Source organism: Hippopotamus amphibius, chromosome 6, assembly GCF_030028045.1.
Source record: "Hippopotamus amphibius kiboko isolate mHipAmp2 chromosome 6, mHipAmp2.hap2, whole genome shotgun sequence".
In the NCBI taxonomy this organism is placed as follows: domain Eukaryota; kingdom Metazoa; phylum Chordata; class Mammalia; order Artiodactyla; family Hippopotamidae; genus Hippopotamus; species Hippopotamus amphibius.
This window is the reverse complement of record NC_080191.1, coordinates 17,557,897-17,578,643: the sequence shown is the minus strand read 5'-3', so window position 1 is coordinate 17,578,643 and position 20,747 is coordinate 17,557,897.

Below are 20,747 nucleotides of genomic sequence, written 5' to 3'. Positions count from 1 at the left end.
GTAAATGCAATAGCCCTTTTTCATCTCTTGTATCTGTCCTTGTCCTCTATGGACTACTCTCAGTGCAGAAACTAGTATTACCTATTTGATACAGAAGCCAGAGTATGTAACGCCTCTACTCAAAATACTCAAAAGATTGCCTGTGTGAGGAGCTCCATTATGATGTAATAACAAACAGCCTCAAAATCTCAGTGCCTTAAAATATCAAAGGCTTATTTCTTATTCCCATTATCTGCCTGTTATAGGTGAGAGGAACAGTCTACTTCATGTCATTTCACCTTGGGCACTCCAGGACCCAGATTATTGTAGGAGTCACCAACTGTAACATTGTCAGTAGCAGTTCAGGAGAAAGAAAAGCAAGGTGAGGTACAGATGAGTTCTCCAGACTAGCAATGTCACTGCTGCTCACATTCCATTGGCCAAAGCCAGTCACAGGGCAAATCAAAGACTGTGAGGTCTACAACGCTCTATAATATCTTCTTCCTCTGTCACCTTAGCTCTATCATTGTATCTTATTACTCTTCCCCTTACTCATGCTGCTTCAGTCACTTTAGTTTTTTTGATGTTCCTCAAACATACCACACATGCTCATGACTTAGAACTCTCTGTACTTTCTGCTTGGGACAGTTTCACTCCAGCAATACCTTCCCTGGCTCTTTTAGATCTTTGTTCAAAGTCGTCTTTTCACAAGGCCTTCCCTCACCATTCTATTTTAAATTTCAGCTCTTAATATTCACTCTATCACTCCTTATCCCCTTTCTCCTCTTTATTTTTTTCATAAGACTTACCATCATGAAATACTACATATTTTTCTTCTTTATTGTCTGTCTTCCTCACTAGAATATAAACTTCATGAAGGCAGGAATTTCTTTTTCAGCTGGCTTATCCCCAGTACCTACAGGAATGCCTGACACATAATGGATGTCAAATAAATATTTGTTCCATAAATATAACTTCCCATCTTATTTTTATGGGACTTTAAATTGTACAAACCATTCTGATATACATCTTATCATTTAAAATTTACAACCATCTAGAGAAGTACTAGCATGTGAATATGTATATTTTTTAAAAAACCTGCCTTAATAAGATGCCAAGTGTGTAACTTGGGCAACTGTAGTCTGAAGTACTCACTGCTAATCACCAAGTTTAATATAATGAAGAATGTGTGAGAGAGATGACTCAAATCATCTCCTGAAATGTAAACATTTTACTGCCTGCGCATCTCTAATAAGAATTGATGTGGTGTGTCATCTGTAATTTAATCACCAGCATTACATCTTGATAGTAAATGAGGATCACTAGACTATTCCCTATAAAGTTAGATTACCACACATACAAAATATACACTGAATTTGGGTAGTATTTCAGGTGTGACACAAGATGATAAATGGAAAGAATTCAAACTTAAAGTAGCACTCTTATAGCTGATCCTATCAAGCCTCTAAATTTTAGTGCTTACTGCAGTGTATCACCAGTCAGGTCCAATCTCACCCTGAATATCTGGACAGAGGAACAAATTAAATCCTGAGTTTTATTTCTGGATTTAAAATTATTTTATTTATTTGGTGTGTTGTTTTCATTGATTTGAGGAATTTTATCAAAAATTTATGATAATGACAGTGGAAATATTTGATCTAACCAACATCAATATCAAGAGATTCAACACTTCTTTATAATTACAGATTGGAATACTTCAGTTTTTAATATATTTTAAAGAAAATTTAGTTTTTTTAACTAAAACAAACTTCTCATGTATATGGTGTATAAAGGCTTTTTGTTGGTTTCATTGACACCCTATATACAACAGAGTAACAGAATCCATCTGAACACAGAAGCTAGACAAAAAGTGAGACACACACACCTGCACACACACACACTCCATCAGAGATTTACAAAGTTACTGTGGTCTTCTGAGGAGTTAATGATTTGTTTCACTGTTTTACTGTTACACACAGTTTACTTTTCAGCTATATAAAACTATACTGCAATATATATGACATTAAACACCTGGTACAATAAGGGTCAGTGGCTTGTAGTCTAGTAGGCCACAACTTTGTATGCAAAGTAACAAATAAGAAATTAAGTGAAGTATTCACCTTTGAATAGAGTAGACAGTTAAACGATTAAAAGAATATACTGCACAATGAAGTCTTCCCCTATGGTTCTTTTATATCTGGGATTTTGCTGTTCTTACGTTATGTGAGCATCAGGACCATGGACAGCATCTTGGGTTTCCATAAAAGTACATGATTCTGTAATAGAAATTAATAGTGGATTCTTAAAAATGGATTATAAGTAATGTCATCTGATGTTTGTTCCATCACTATAAATTTAAAAATCAGTTATTATTAAAAGCCTTCACAAATTCACAAAGGACATTGGAGTACCAACAGAGTAGTTTCTTTCTTGAAGGGATGTCAAAACACATTTTAAATGTTCCCATATACAGCAATGATCAAATAACCACTTTTAGAGGAAGATTATTTGATTTTCAACAAAAGGAAAATCTAGATCATCAATTGTTTGCTAATTTGGTTTGAGGGGAGAAGAGTGGAGAGAAGGGGGGTTATACATTTCCTCTGCTTTCCCCACCCTCTTTTCATTGTAGTAACATAAACATGTCCTTACACATTAAACGATCTCAGATTGCCTCTCAAATTGTGCATCTATTACATTTTTTCTTATATTGATCTTATGAAGCACTCTTCTGATCTTGGTTCAAATAAGAAAAGTGAACTTGTTCTGAACTTACAGAATCATGCATTCAAATCACAAGTCCCAGGTAGGGAAGCCGATGTTTGATAATCTTCACTGCAGAGCTGGTGGTGTTTGCTTGAGAGCATGTCAGCATTAATGTATTTGTCCTCACATTTAATTCAAAGCGTCTTACACAGACACCATTAATGGTATTTTGCTAGCACTTTCAAATGACTTCTAATGTAATTTAAATCAATTCAATTTAACAGCCATTTATTGTGCAAAGATCTGTACTTGTGTGTTTTAGGTGATACAAAAGCATGGTATTTTTCCTAAAGGATATTTTGATCTATTGAAGAAAATGGTTGTAGGCATCACTCACATTACATAAGAGAGATTATAAAAAGTGCTATAATGAAGGCTCAACATAGTCCTCAACATATAGGCTCAACGTAAGGGACCACAAAGGAGATAGATGGATTCTGATGGGGATTTTTAAAAAAGGAAAAGTTTCCAGGAACTGATTTAAGGTTTAAAGGAAAATTTAAAACAGGATTTCAAAAGCCACAGATATTCAGGGTGGAAGAATGAGTTAGGATAAACAGATTCCAAGTCTGACATATGGAATGAAGGTGCCGAAAGAGTGGTATACAAAATGTAAGGGAAAGATCAAATCATCTTGTATAGGGCACAAGATGTATCTTGTATACTAGAAGATATACCTGGAGAGGTAAACTGGAGCAGATAAGGGAAAATTTCAAACACTCACCTACAGTTGACGTTCTAATCTTTAGACAATGCAGTTATTAGTGGTTTTTGAAGAAGGATGTTATGATAAAAAATAATCCTATCATTGCATGATAGAGGAATTGGTAAGGCAGGAGGGAATTTTGATGTGGAAGCTGTCTGTGATTCTAACTCTAAGAGATTGAAGGGCAGCACTGCAATTTTTGGATGTAAGGAACGACAGAAGAACCAGTATAGATGGACAGACAGTAACTTCAACTTCAGAATTTGTGAGTTTCAAACTGTAGCCTAACATCTCTGCAAAAATAACTACTGGGCATTAAAAAATAATTATCTCCAGGAGAAAATAATTTATCACATATATTTTTAGATAAATGCTGTTTGTTTCTCAAGAAAAGAAACAAGTTTGTACCACTCTGGAAGTTACCAAAAGAAGTTACCAATAAAAATAATTATTTGTAGTAGATATTTTGGTAGAAGCTTTTTTAAAAGCTACTTTTTTTCTTTTCACAAGAGTGATACAGTTTCCATTGTAAAATTTTGGAAAATTCATATTAAATGGTAAACAAAAAATGGCACTTCTTTCCATAACTCAGAGACAATGTCTATTGATCTTTTGGGTAATGTGTTCAAGTCTTTGCCCATAAGTAAATACTCACGCACGTGTGTCTGGGTGGTGGTTGGGGATGGGGGGGGACAGGGATGCACCTGTACATGTGTTTAAAATAAAAACAGGAGCATAGAATTTTGTGATCTGATTTATTCACTTAATGTATTATTAGCATTTTTATGACATTAAATAATCTTCTATAGCCTCATTTTTAAAAATTAATAGACTTCGAGGGGGAGTTTTAGATTTATAGAAAAATTAAGCAGAAAATACAGAGGGTTCCGTTTTACACGCATCTCCCCCACATACACAGTTTCATATTATTATCTTGCTTTAATGTGGTATATTTGTTATAGTCAATGGATCAATATTGATATATTATTAACTAAAGTCTAGAGTTTACATTTAGAGTCCACCCTTTATACTCTATTCTATGAATTTTGACAAATTCATAATGCCATATATCCATCATTACAGTATCATACAGAATGGTTTCACTGTCCTAAAAAATCCCCTGTGCTCCACCTATTCATTCTTCTCTACTCCTCCTTTCATCTTTTTTTACTGTATCAATAGTTTTGCCTTTTCCAGAATGTCCTATAGTTGAAATTATGTATCCTTTTTCAGACTGGCACTTAGCAATATGTATTTAAGTTTCTTCCATCTCTTCTCATGGCTTGATAGCTCAATTCTCTTTATCACTGAGTAATACTCCATTGTGTGGGTATACCACTGTTTGTTTATACATTCACCTATTAAAGATATCTTGGTTAATTCAAATTTTTGGCAATTATGAATAAAGATGCTATGAATATTTGCATACAAGTTTTTATGTGGACATAAGTTTTCAATGCATTTGGGTAAATACCTAGAAGCAGGATTCCTGAATCATAAGGTAGGACTATATTTAGCTTTGTAAGAAACTGTTAACCTGTCTTCCAAAGTGACTATATCATTTTGCAGTCCCATTAGAAATGAATGAGAGTTCCTGTTGTTCCACATCCTACTCAGCACTTGGAGTTGTCGGTGTTTTGGGATATTAGCACTTCTAATAGATGTGTAGTTGTGTCTCATGTTGTTTTAATTTGCATTTCCCTAATGCCATATGATGTAGAGCATTTTTTCATTTGCTTATATGCCATCTATATATCTTCTTTGATGAGGTATATATTCAGACCTTTTGTCCAGTTTTAAGGGGTTTTTGTTTTCTTATTGTTGCATTTTAATTGTTCTTTGTAAATTTTGGATACAAGTCCTTGTCAAATACGTGTTTTGCAAATATCGTCTCCCATTCTGTGTTGTCTTTTCACTCTCTTTACATTGTCTTTCACATAGCAGAAGTTTTTAATTTTAATGAGGTCCAACTTATCAATTTTTCTTTCATGGATTGTGCTTTTAGTATTGTATCTAAAAACTCATTTTCAAACTCCAGGTTACCTAGATTTTCTCCTAAAGCCTCATTTTTAATGATGTCATAATATTCCAAAACTAATATTAAAGCTTTATTTTTGGTCATTTAAATTGTTTCCAATTGTCCACTAATACAAAAAACACTGTGATGAATATCCTTTTAGCTACATTTTTGGGCACATCCATAATTATTTCTTTTAAATTAATTCCTAAATGTAGAATTTCTGAGACATTGAGGGTTGGCTTATCAATATCTTGTCCAACCTCCTTCCTGAATGCCTTCTTATACTGCAAAAGCTGAAAAGCTATAACTTACTTCTCCAGAACCCAATTCAGCTAGAATTCAGGATGTCATTCAGATTCTGCTATGAGATGCACTTCTGTGAATCTTGAATTCAGAACTGGGAAGAGAAAATAGGCTTGAGTTACCCACTAGTGAAATCACAGGTGACATAGCAAAAGTGACAAGATTCTGGAGAAAACTCAAGAGCATCCTTTTCTCGCTTTGATATATCATGTCAGTGGCTTCCCTTTGATTTAACTAGTTTTACAGTGTTTTTTAGAGTCATTTCAGAAAGCTCAATCTTGAGTCTCTTTAGCTGTCTTCATAATTCTGTATGCTGCTTTATACTGTGTAATAAATCCCTTCCTACTGAAGATCAGTAGAGTATTCTGTACTCTGTATCTGGGGTCATAGGTGTGTACATTTTGGAGATTTTTGGTACATGTTGTCAAATTGCCCTCCAGAAAAGCATTCCATTTTTGTTTTTCCTTCAATGACATGAGTATGAGGTGGTTCCCATTTCCCCAGCCACTTCCTCAAGCCCATGCTAACATTGTAATTTTAAACAAAATTTAAAATTTATGAGTTGAAATTATATTTTTAGATATTTTTATTCTCATTTTGTTGTTTGCCAGTGGCAGTGAACTCTCTATTTTTCAAAGTTTTTTTTTTCAGTTCAATTCCTTTTTCGAAACACTTTTCTATTGGAAAAGCAGATAGATTTTCTTTTATAATCAAAGATATTAACAGAGGCACAACATGAGTAATAACTGAATTTCTGCACAAGTAGTTATCCATCCTTATATTTCTACCCCACTTTTTTTGGAGATAAAACTAAAATGAAACTTTTTTAATTTTTAAAAAAGTCAGGATAACAAAGGGAAAAAAGAAGCAAGTAGCTATATAGTTAGAAGATACATAAATGTGGAAACAGAACTTAACACAGCTATTTATGATTAGATAAATTCCATCACAAGTAAAATACTTTTAACATTTTTGATTAGGTATATGCTTACATGGTATAAAACATCATCATTTTAACTGTCCCCTTTCATATTCTCCAGGGTGCTAAAGTGAAAAGGGTCCTAAACTTGAAAGAAGTCTTGACCTCATTTGAATCCCAGATCAGTCCCATATCAGTTGCACGATTGCAACAAGATGCCTAATTTCTCCAGGCTTCAGTTTCCTCATCCATAGAGTAGTCCCATACGATAGTTTTGGGATGAACAGACATAGCATGAATAAATGTTCTGGAACATAAGAGTTACTCAGTGAACATTAATTCTGCCATGCTTTGTTCCTTCCTTCTTGATTGTAGCTTATTTCAACTTCAAAACATCCATTTCTCAATAACATGTTTTTTACAAAACTTAAATTTCTTTCTTTTTAAAAACATCCTTTATTTAAAAAAAAAATACTTGTCTGTCATCCATTTAGGCAATAATTAGCAAACTAACTATTCTGTGGGATCATTATATTGACATTTTATGACATCTTCACATTATTCATATACATGATTTTTGAGTTATTGACTTAAGAGTGTGAAGCCTCCACATGACAGTGGGAGAGAATGACCCTTCAGCTCCAAACACAGGTGATCAGTATGCTTTAATTAGAGTTCTCATAGAGCTCAATTTACATTCTTGCAAATATTGATACAATAACTGCTTTTCCACAATACTTATTTCAGGTAACACACCTTTACAAAACTAATTGAATTCTGGGGCAATGAGGACTATCTTGAAAAAACAAAAACCAAATATTATTCAAAGTAAAAAAACGAATATTATTCAAATTAAAATGGAGCAACGCAGCCTTAAAGTTTTTCTTAGCTCTGCACCCTGTAGAGCCCACACCTCAAACCACAGTCAGAGAATAAATGTAGTAACAAATTGTGTTTTTCCACCTGTGGCTCTGGCCCTACCTTCTACAGTGAAATTTCCACCTACTTTTGTTGAGTATCCCAAATACTTCGAGGAGCACAAAGACAGCATCTTACATGTATCCGGGTGTATGTAAAATGATAATTCACCATAATCAAAATGGGTTTCTCCCAGGGAATTCTAGAATAACTTAACACTAGAAAATTGGTAAATGTTATTCACAATTTTAATAGATAATGGGGGGGAGGGGAGATACGATCATCTCAAGAAATGCAGAAAAGTCATTAGAAAAATTTCAACTTCTTAACATTAAAATATGTTTACTATAACAGGAAGAGGATTACCTGATTATGAATATTTATAAACAGAAGGGGGAAAAAAACCTTTGTAAACATCAAATATCAGAAGAATTCACCTAAAAGTGAGGAACCAAACAAAAATGTCTAGTATCACCACTTTTATCAGCATTATCCTGAAGATCCCAGCCAGCATAGTGCAAGAAAATCATTTGGAAGTATAAAGAATGGAAAGGAAGAATTGAAGCTGTCAATATTCATATATTATATGATTATCTTTGCAGAAAACTTGAAAGGATCTATAACCTGATTATTAGAAATGAAAGTTTAGCAAAGGGTCCAGTAAACAAAGAAATATTTTTTAAAAATGATGCCTTAGAGGACTGGGATGGGGAGGGTGGGGGTGACTCGAGGGAGGGTGGGGGGGGAGTCAAGGGAGGGAGGGAATATGGGGATATGTGTATAAAAACAGATGATTGAACTTGGTGTACTCCCCCAAAAATAATAAAGAAAAAAAAAAGAAAAAAAATGATATCATGTTTTACTTGGCAGAGATCTATAAAATGGTAACATCATATATTAGCTGGAGTGTAAGAACATGGATAAACTCAACACATACTACAACTTTTTCCTGTGGGTAATATGACAACCTACATTAAGAGGTTTAAACCAAAGAACTTTTTACCCAAGAATTCCATTTCTGAAAATCTGAATTCCTTAACAATTAAGGGTGTGCACAAATAAGTTTGTTCAGGGATGTTGGTTATGGTAATAGTTATAATAAAAAGGTACAACTAATAAAAATGACCAAAAATATGATACTGATATGTTGGACATTCTTAGATGTTTATTGAGCAGCCATTCTTTCCTTCTTCTGTGCTAACAGAACCCCAATTTGATTCAGGTATAGGGCAGCCAGGGGCTTCAGTGAAGATGAGCCCTCTCCAGCTGGGATTTGTGAAGCCTGTCAAAATGATGCCATTTCCTTTGTGTGATTTCTATGACCATGTTACAGGCTTCTGGCCAGTGAAACATGAGAGCAAGTTGGCCTTGGGCAATGTTTCCCTTGCTCTTATTAAGGACATTAGTCAGGGATTTTCTGTTTTCTTCTTGTCGGCATTGATGTGCCTACTTGCAGTACCTGAAACGGTGCCAATGTTTTGGAACCATGAGAGCCTCCAGTCTAGTACAACAAGCCCATATGCTGAGAAAAAAAGAACAGGGAGATGGAAAGAACATGGGCCTTTAATGCTGTTGTTGAGTTGTTGGATTAATCCACTTTGAAAACAAGTCTACCTCAAAACCTCTGGGTATATGATATAAAATGTATCCTTATTGTTAAGGCCTCTTTTAATTGGCTTTTCTGTTACCTAGAGTCAAGAGTAAAGCTAACTGAAACAAATGGTTACATAATTTATAGTGTTACCACTGGGGGAAGAAAAACCTATGCTTTCATTAAAACCTATATATTGAAAGTTATTTCACAATAGATCTTCATGACCTTTTTACAGATGAGGAAAATGAGCCTGAGCGAGGACAAAGGATCTGCTCGGTTTCAGACTGCCAGTAAATGCTAGAGGAAGGACCTGAACTCTAGCACAGTAACCCTGACTCTCCACTCAAACCTCTGGGCATCACTCCTCAAGCTATACTGCATGTCTCTAAAAGTAGGTGAATGATCCTGATTGTCTTTGTTTTATGGATAAGACATATAGATAGATGCACCCATATAAATGGAATAGAACACTAGAAGTTAACACATTGAGACTTGAAAATAGTCATCTATTGGTATTGGGATTTCAGATGATGCTTATTCAATTCTTTGAATTTTCTTTATTTTCTGGATGTTCTACAATAAACAAATATAACTTTTATTTTATATAACAAGTCACATAAAATGTTTATATATATATATATAGTATTTTCTTGCACCCTGGGATGAGCATACATTGAATAGACAAAGAGGTGCAATCTGAGTGTTCCTTTCTGTGTACTGGCTTGGACTCTGAGCCCTTTAACCCAAGCTGTAAATTTAGATGTCTTTGTTCAGTCTGCTTTTTGGTTCAGCACACACTGACCAGCCAAGCCTAGGCTGTGGAAGACACTTTCTCCGCCCCTTTGAGAGCTGCCGGATTGATTCCGTATGCTCCAAGCCAGAGATAATGTAATGTCCAGAGCTTTATTCACTGAGTCAGTCAACCATCTTTTCAGTCTTTGACTTTCTGGCTGCCGCTAATCTGCAGACCTCACAGAAGTCTCTAGACGAGGGAGATGTTGAACATGCGCCCCAGTCTCAGCAAAGAGGCTGTGGGTCTGTGCAGCAGGCAAAGGCCCAGTGCTCTCCTTTACACATGTCGTGCTCCTGAGCTGCAACACACTCTAAAGGCAGAATTGACTGTAAAAGTCAGAAATCACCACGATTCCATTAAAAACTGCAAATAAAACACTTTTATAACTTTTCCCTAATGTTGCAAACAGGCAGTTGTCCCACAGTACAAATATTTTCTGATCCCTAATAAATGTAACCTTTTTTCTTCTTTTTTGCTCAAGGAGACAAGAAGCTTATACACACACCACCGCTTCAAAGAATTGCCTCTATTTTTTTTTAACCAGTTTCAGAGTGTTAAATTGTTCAATTTAAGCTACAAATACAGTGTATGTATGGTCTTACTGCACTATTTTCCCCAGATTTATTTACTGTCTAAAGGGTATATAAAAATATGTGTGCATTTAATATCCTTCAGAAATATAGAGAATTCCAAAAATAATTTTTGACCCTTTTTCTCTCTGTTACTAGTGAGGTTTTTTTTTAACAATATACCCTAGAACATTATCTTCAAAAAATATATTTAAGTCACTATATTTGATATAGATCCCCAAATATTATCATTTGGGGGAAAAAAATCACCATTGCTAGAGTATTCCAGTCTAGAACCTTGAATCTTTTGTTATAAAAACAGTTTGATTGAACTAAAGTCTGTTTAGCACCAATGCTGAAAAAGGAAAGATATGTATGACACAGGCTTTGCTTTTTTTAACTCACAGTCTCATTGGTGAGATAAGAGACAACTAACAATGTGGAACAAAAGGATAATAAAATCCAAGGTTAAAATAGGAAGGCTATTGTGACAGTGTCTAAATGTAAATATGTTAATCTATAAATGGAGAAAGGTAGATTTGCAAACTGAATACACTAGGAGAATCTGCTTTCTGGCTCCATCTCTGCTGTACGGATGACTGAACTACGTGAGGGGTACAAAATGGAAATTGAATCACCACCATCTTTTGCCAACAGGGGAGCCTCTAGAACACATCTTCTAATAGCACTTTCTGTGATGATGTAAATGTTCTGTCTGCTCTGCCCTGTCCCGTAAGAGTAGCCACAAGCCACCTGTGGCTGTTAAGTACTTGAGATATGGCTGTTGTAACTGAGGAACTGGATTTTCCATTTTATTTGATTTTCATTCATTTTCATTTAAACAGCCACTGTTGACTAGTGGCTACTGCATTCAGATTTCACTGTTGCTCTCGTGTTGGGAAGTTGGCAGCCCTGGAAGATGCCCAGCCTGTGAGAAGAGCACATCTCTAGAATTTCGTATTAGAAAATGGTCTCAGACTTGCCTGTATCAAGGACCTATGTAGTATATTCTCTTGATCAATGTTTCTCTTGATCAATGTTCCTCTTCCTTAGAGTAGAATGATAAATGTTAATTTTCTCCTCTTCAGGTGGGAAATGGTAAAGCAAACTAGCTAATAATTAAAATTTTTCCAAAAGGTACTCATGACTCTATAGCTTTTTGTAGAAGAAAATAAAACTTTTTACATAAAACACATTAAGAAGACAAGAATATAAAATGTGTTTATAAGCATTTACACTTGGGAAAATCTTTTCTTCAAAACCATGACTAAGCTGAATGTTTCTGCCGTAACAATATAGAAATGTTGAACTAAGAGGATTTAATGTAACATTGCAGATAACTGTCAGCGAGGGCCTGAGGCATTTATGGCAAATCAATGGCAAAGGTATTGCTTCCTACTTGGGGACAATGAGGTCCTCAGAGGAGTGTTTGCCCCATATCTTCATGTTCAAAGTATTGTCTGAGGTGGCATAGGTAAGAAGAAGAACACAACTCTTGAAGGCTAGAAAAGGCCAAAAAGATGTGAATCTCTGGCCTCGCTTTGAAATGCTTCCCTAAAAGCCTGTTCTAATGAGCCAAGCAAGAACAGCCGGTCTCTGCAGCTCCTGCATGCACAGCAGACATCGCTAATGAAATGTACCGTTTTTTTCCTGGGGATGGTCTCAGCACAGGGCCCACTAATAGTCTATTGGGATCGGCGCTTGAGCTGAAACCTATTTTCCAACTCCTGTGCTTCTGTGCATACCTTGGTCTTTCTAAAATGTGTCATAAAAGTGGTAAACAAGTAGCAAGGTCTCATTATGTGTTAAATTGTGGGTGAAAAGCTCTCTGGAGAATCTGGGTGCACTTTACCAAAACACTTCAAAAGCAAAGTTTTATTGTTGTTTTCCACAAATTGTTTCTAAGCAGGCACCCCATCCATGTTCCAGAAGCAGCAGGAATTGTGAGTTGAATCAACCAATAGGGGGAAAGAAATCTATGAAGTGAGGTTTTTAGAATCAGTAAAACAGAAATGCTTTTTCTCTTAAATCTCTGGTGCCTGTAAGCTTGGGGAACTTCAAGGTAATATTACTATAACAATTCTTTTACAGTAGAAATTGTAATTGAAATTTGCTACATACAAGGATAAATAAAACCCAGTCATTTCACACTCCCCCATCCATGCCTGAGGATACTTGGTGGTAAACAGGTTTCTTGGAAGCAGCCACTGACTATGGCTAAATTATATCTTACCAAGAAAACTCCTTGGCTTTTTAATTACTCTGCTGATGTCCACATGCTGTAGCCACTATCTCATACTGAAATGATATTGATTCGATTTTTAACTCTAATACACCAAGGGAAAAAAAGGCAGAGAGTATATTTTATTATTTTTTAGTCTATATTCCCCAAGTAAGAGCCAATTTTTAAAAGTACATGTATTTGTTTATTTTTCAAAAATCTGTCTCTGCTATGTTGTCAACATCTGATATTTGCTTTAGATGGCTCTGTTTGTGTAAAACAGTGGAGTGCAAGTCACGTGATCACTGTCCTCAAAAGAATCTTCGCAAAAACAAGAGGCACATCTCCAGACAGCAGAAACCAAATGTTTAAGAAAAGAAAACATTCACAGGTAGAAGTACCCATGCACAAAAGGCTATTAGGATGTAAAACCAAGGGGAAAGGAAGCTGTCCTTATTTGGTATGAAGTACTTTAAAATTTTGCACCGATTTAAGCACAATTAAAATGGTTGATTTTCTTTATAATAAGTAATTTTATCTCAGGTTGACAGCATTAAAAATACAATGCTATTTGCTTTTGGAAGTCACCCTATAACTGTTGTTCCCATGCTTGTCTGGTTGCCTTTGAAATCGTTTCTGATCATCTTTGCTGAGAACTTCATTTTCTTCTCGGTGGCCTATTTAGTCATGGTGTTATAGCACTCTGGCAAAGCAAAATGGGGAATTGGAGGCAACTAATGGCATAATTAAAGTCAAAAACCTCAGGTAATTCTGGTCAATGAGGGTTCTGGGTGTCAATTATCCAGACAGTTATCTCAATCTTTCATTTCAATAGAGTGACCCTATTCGTTGATTCTCCCAAATTAATAATAGTGCCAGATCTATGTTATAACTTTTTAATTTGCTTCTATATGTCATACATCATTCTAACTCTTCAGGCTTCAGTTTTTAAAAAGCCAAATTCTTGAATATTCACCATCATGATGTCACATAATTAAGCAATAAATAATTTTATGTCAACTAATTACCTGTTTATTACCCGAGTCTTATGCATAATGAAGGAGAGACTCCTAGAAAGAACCACAACCTTCTCAATACTCAGGTCAAGTTTTTGTTGCACAGCCATTAACAAGCTGGGTTCAAAACTGAGGTTTTTCTCCCTCATTATAGCATAGAAGTCCCTTCACAATCTTGCCTCAATTTACCTCACACTCTCCATATCCAGTCAATCCCCTGCCCTCAAGAATCTGAAGCTTGGTTATTCATGAGACGCTTCTCACTATTTTCTAAACAACTCAAGCTCATTCCCAACTCTGTGCCTTCGCAATTTGGACTACTCTCCCCTGCAGAAAATCTGTATTGATACCTTGACACCAACGCTTCTGTGAATCTTCCTTTTTCTGCTCCCTTTGCAGTTTGTCCATATCTCTGCTATCTGTCTTAACACACTGTTCAAGTAGTGAAGTCCATCTCCTCTATTTCACTGTGAGCACATCAAAGGACACAAAGCTGTGGCAAACTCTGGGGAAACATTTGATGAGGAAGCCTAGGATGAAAAGATGACTTAAGGATGGTGGAACATGATTCCTTGAGGAATAGTGAGGAACTGGGCTATTTGGCACTCTAGGGTTCTCAGATTTGCTCCATGCAGACCATGGGCTATCTACTGAATCCCTAGGCTGTGTGGTGCAGGTGTTTCCCCAACATTCTAGTTGGAGCTTAATCACAAGGCTCTCTGTAACCTAGACCATTCATACACGGACACAGAAAATTGAAAAGAGGCATGAGGGAATCCATACCTGTTTAAAATGAGCATTATTTAAGCAAAGGGAAGGAAAGGCATGAGTTGAACTCTAAAAAGGAAACCTTGACCCCAAACTAATTCATCTAATGTAGACCTAATGCTTTGTGCCAGAGGTGACAAGCTGGATCCCATAATGTAGTGTTTCTCTCTTTCCTTGGTTCCTGGGATACCAGCAAGCAGCAAGAACACTTGTTACTAGGACCCTTCTCCACTCAGATTCTACTGAGACTTTACATGACCTATTGTTTGTCTACATTTTTGATAGAATTTATTTAGCAGAGTGGTAACAGGGGAAAAATATAATCCACTAATCATGTTTGTGATTCCACTTGCAATATGAATTGTATGTACTCATGACTCAGATGGCTCTATTTCCTATGGCATTGATCTATGTGGACTATATCAAAAGGTACTTTGAATGTAGGTAAATTTCACTGTAACATAAATTAAAGAATATGTAGCATGGACTAATTCAAAATAAGTTACATATGATTTTATTTTTCTGCTACATGGAAATAAGGAGTGCATGTAATTACACAGGATACTTCCGGGATTGAATTATGACTCACTTAAGCAGCATTTCATTAATGTCAATTAAAAATTAATTGCAGGGACTTGCCTAGTGGTGCAAGAATCTGCCTAGCAATGCAGGGGACATGGGTTCTATCCCTGGTCCAGGAAGATCCCATATGCCGCGGAGCAACTAAGCCTGCATGCCACAACTACTGAGCTCATGTGCTGCAACTACTGAAGCCCATGCACCTAAAGCCTGTGCTCAACAAGAGAAGCCATCACATTGAGAAGTCATGCACCACAACAAAGAGTAGTCCCTGTTCGCCACAACTTAAAAAAGCCTGTGCACAGCAATGAAGACCCAACACAGCCAAAAATAAAATAAAAATTTTAAAAAATGAATTGCAAAAGTATAAGGATGGCATGGAAAGTTTGGGTGCTTTTATCATTAATAATTTCCTTCCTCTCTATATTTGTGGTCCAGTATTTAGTCATTGTTATCCCTTTTCTTCACTCTTCCTCTCAGTAAGAGAAGTTCTAAAAATTAAGTGGTGTATAACCTATTACATAATTGTCCTTCTGCAGCCAGCAGAGATGTACTGCCCTCCTCCAGTACATTCCTCTGTGAAGTAACTCAGGTTACCTTGGCTATGAAAAGCAGCTCAATCGAAGCACATTCCACTGTGCAGCCAAAAGGCCAACAAAGAAATACAGAGTCCTGGGAGGGTCCTTACAGCAAATTAAACTTCAAGGATTCTTTATGAAGTGTTGAAGGTTTCCAGTCAGCTAGATATTGGGCAAAGATCAGTACAAATTGTTTAGAGAAATAAGGTAGAATGTTCTTTAGGCTATTACAGAGTTAGGGTGTTTCTGATGTGACAGATTTTAGTATTTCATTGGTGTTTCAAGTATTAATCTAATCCCAACACTTAATAGCATAAAATGAGAACCATTCGTCATTTCTCATCATTCTGTGGGTTGATTGGGTGGCTCTTCCTCTTAACATCACTAATCGTTAGAGAAATGCAAATCAAAACCACAGTGAGGTATCACCTCACACTGGTCAGAATGGCCATCATCAAAAAACCTAGAAACAATAAATGCTGGAGAGGGTGTGGAGAAAAGAGAACCCTCCTGTACTGTTGGTGGGAATGTAAATTGATACAGCCACAATGGAGAACAGTATGGAGAGTCCTTAAAAAACTAAAAATAGAACTACCATATGACCCAGCAATCCCACTACTGTGTATATACCCTGAGAAAAATCTCCTCATTTTAAAGCATCAAATATAGTTTTATATAGACTTTTCAACTTTAAAAAATAGAAAATACCTGATTCTAGTTAATCATGGGAAATGTCCTTCTTTAACTTTTGGTGACATAAAAGGAAACAGGTCACTGGTAGTTAGCACTTAAATTCATATTTGATTCGCCTTATTTTCAATTTTCTTTGTGTCAAATATCAAATAACTATACATTCCAAATCATCAGCTAGAATAATAATCTCACTTCTTAATTGTTCAGTTATTCAAGAAACCAATTTTTATTGGGTACCCCTCCTAAAAAACACTGTGTTCAGACCATAGGATGATGCAAGATAAACATCACCATGCCAGAGATTTCATCCCTGCATTGTGTCTAAAACTGCTCACTAACATTTTTTAATCATTAATACGGAAGTTTAATAGGGAAATTCAACTTAGTTGAGTTGTGAAACTGAATTCAGTTGCTATTTTCCCATTATCATCCTACACTCTCAAATATGTATTTCCTATGTTCCTTTCCCTCCATTTTCTTTCCTAAAAGTCAAATCTTAAATGAGAGTTCAAACCTGAAATCTGGTAATAATCAGATTAGAGACCTGCTGTGCCATTTTTAAAAATAACCAATGCAGAACTCACAGAGCAACTTTGCCGGTTGCAAATTATTTTCTGTGAAAATAATTAATTCCCCCTGAAAAGTGGTTTTATACGTACACACCTGATGTTCCTGCCCACCACTTTCTTCCCTTATGCCTGAGACATCACCACAATTGAGGCCAGCTTCAAGTAGTGGCCGCAATCCCTTTTGAAGTTCCTCTTAGGGTTTTACAGAAAGCTAGGAAAAAATCTGTGTGCGCAGAACTACATTTTTAACTCTGCAAGTTTTAACGGCCTATACAGCCTCAATATCATGATTTAATAACTGAATTAGCCAGGCAACACACACACACACACACACACACACGCACATGAACGCACTCACATACAAAATCGTATCATTTAATAAGGGCTTGGTATTTTTTTACTTAAGCAAAGCAGAGTTTATGAAGCATGAGTGCTATACAAAGACTAAATGGCAGTGGTAGGGGGAGAGTGACACTATTTCAGGGATACTGAAACACTTATTTAGGCAAAGAATATTAAAATGTTCACCAAAAAAGGGAAGATAGCACAGGGTGCTACCCTTCTTTCATGTAAACTAAATAGTTGGTAGAACCCCAGAGTTTCTAACTTTCAAGATGTGAGACTAAGGAAAGCAAACCTACAGCAAACTTGAAATAAGGCAAAGCAAAGAGAAGACTTGTGCAGCTAAAGCCAGAGCAAGACACCCGAACTATGGGAGAAATGCAGACAGTAATAAAGCAGAGATGCCAAAGATAAACATCCATATTCACTAATTTGTTTACAGCCAGCCCCACGTGCCCAAAAGATGTCTCTTTCCCTCTGCAAACCTGATCTCCTCTCCAACACTCATGAGGCTGGACTCCACCTCTGTGACACAAGTGGCTTCCAAGTAGCTTAGCCACATAGGCCCCTTAGCTCCTCCAGATCATCAGCAACTGGAGTCAGAGCTTGTCACTCAGTCTGTGACTCATCTGGCTAGTCCCACCTGTCAGGGCACCCCATCACTTCGTCCTATGTTCATTTGCATTGATTGTTCAGCTCCAGCTCAGTTGGTCTCCCCCCTGCCCATGACCACACCATGTTCATTCCCCTTCCCAGCCTCTGCTACAGTTTTTCTCCCTTGACCCAAATCCAGCCTTTCCTTTAAAGTCCAGATCAAAGATCATCAGTCCCATAATCCTTCCCCAGCAATCCCAGACTCTGATGCTTTCCCTCCCTACTCTGAGCTACATCAGTGCTTTCAATCAGAATCAGACTATTTACCCTTAAGTTGATTCATGGCTACTAGACTAGCTTGGATTTTTATGATTGTAATTTCTGAGGCATGGGGCCATGACCTCCACCACACCTGACATAGGCGCACCTACAAAGTAGCTATTTATTAAACATTTATTGATAAATGTTTAAAGTGACTCTTGATTAAGTGACTCTTAGCCTGCATTTCAGTTTCTATCTCAATTCCAAATTCCCTTTCAAAGAACCCTTCATGATCAGAGCAATGAAGTTTAGAACCAGACTTCTTATTTTCCACCCATGTATATATAAACAGCTAATCATAGACTTAATAACAGAATGTCTCCCTGAAAGCTGTTATATTACCAGCTAAATAAATGTTTACAATGTACATACATACCTATGTGCTCTAAAGGGTTAATGCTCAATGAGGGGCTTTTATACTTCATTAATTGGTATATTGCATGCTTTTATCCAAATTGTTAGTGTCCTGCTTAGTCAATTGAAACATACTGCTTTGATATTAAGACTACAATCCATACCTCTATTTCTAGTGTATATCCTATTCAAAAATATAAGTCCTTCTGCACAGAGCAGAGAGAATTGCCTTTGAGAGCTTTGCAACTCACTATGCCACATGCTCAAAAACAGGGACCACAAATCCCGACCGGTGACTAACATGTATAACAAACGTTGCGATAAATATAACACTAGTTAGAAGGGTATACAGTAGGGAATTGAAGCTGTATGATTTCCTCAGTAATACCTCTGACTTTCATTTTGGATTGGGTATCTCATCCACATTCTCAAATATTTTTATTTTTAAGAAAGGAGAAGCTATTGGGGAAAGTGGGAAAGAAGGGGGAAGTTAATTAGAATAGCCAGATGATTGTCGATAGAAGATAAGTCATATTTCAGTAAGCTAAGTTTTTAGTCTGAAAAAGGAGCCATGACATTTTATATTAAGACTTAATCATGAGCTAATGAGCATTACAGTGAGAGTAACAGTTCAGAGGGGGTAAGGTTTTTCTTCCAATTATATACTAGAAATAAAAAGTGGATTCATTTAATTTAACTTAGTGTGTGCATTGTCTCCTAACGTTTAGAAATGCTACTCATTCAAATATTCTCACCTTCTCTTACTACCCACAGTTTGGGTTTGTAAAGAAAACTCAGACCATATGAGGGTGGCTCAGCTAATTTTGTCAGTTTCTAGTTAATTTATCATTATATTAGCTGGTAAGACTTCCAATGACATCATTAATTAGGTATCATGCAACTAATCTAGTATGACCATCGAGCAGATCAGAAAGTAAACATGTTGTAGAATCACTGATATTATCACATCACACAAAGAAAATCTCACTTTTCCTTACAAACCCGAATTCTCTAATAACCACCTACAAGAGGAAAAGCTTAAAAATATATATACATTCCATTGCTCATTAGGCATGCTGCTTAATATTTTTAATCTACCCTAATTTCTTTTAAATCCTGGGAAATAATGCAGGCAGACTTAGCAAGTAAGTGAACAGACCCATAAATACTAAGGAGGAGTTCCTACAAATGCTTAGGGTGCAGACGATGTGATTTGAATAGAATTTAAAAAGAAACAAAAAGCCAGAGAAAAAGTCAAAGGACATGAGACAGTGAGTTCTTCCAAAACGGAGAGAATAACTTGTCTGGAGCATTTTGGTCTCCCCTGAAGAGACTTCTGAGAGTAGTGGCTGAGGAAGATTAGGGGCTGGGCGTCGGGGGACTGAAGCAGCAGGAAGTAATGATTCAGGGCCAAATACAGATTTCAGTAGCAGAAGAGTCAGGTAGAGATAAATTCTAGCATCATTTCTAAAGCAAATGCTTCTTTCTTCCTTTATGCATGCTTCTGTGTAAGCACAAGACCAGAAATGATGCCAAGATTTTTGACCTTGGATGTGGTATTCTCAGGAGCCATCCTCAGGGAGTACTGACAACCCACAACTTCCCTTGTAAATGTACGCTGACCGCGGGGAACACAGGCACACCTGGCACAGCTTGGAGCCCCATGGGTTCAGGACAGAAGGTTTGTTTCTCTCACTGACATCTTTCCTGATTTGAGGTTCCTCCTAAAGTCTGCCAATGTTTCTGAAACAGGCTATCACATTTCTTTGCCCATGTTTTACATTTTTTCCAGGAGCATGGATAATAAAAGTCATAGGAGAAAAATATATAGTTTGTAAAGAAATATTTTAAAGTAGTGTGGATGCTTCCATGTATGTGGTTAGTGGATACGGGTTAAAAGATAAACATAGCACTATGCTCTTTCATCAGGACACATCCAGGAGCCCAGTCCCAATATAACCTATGCCATTCTGAAATAAGTCAATAAATAAAAAGGCAATGGCATTTTTAACCACATATGCTAACTAGGTCATCGAATAATGATGACATGATTCCAGTCATGCAAGGGTATCATCTACTCACTATGATTCAAGTTATGGTCGATGACATTGACATAACTTAGAAGAGTATGAGATAGAGGGAATA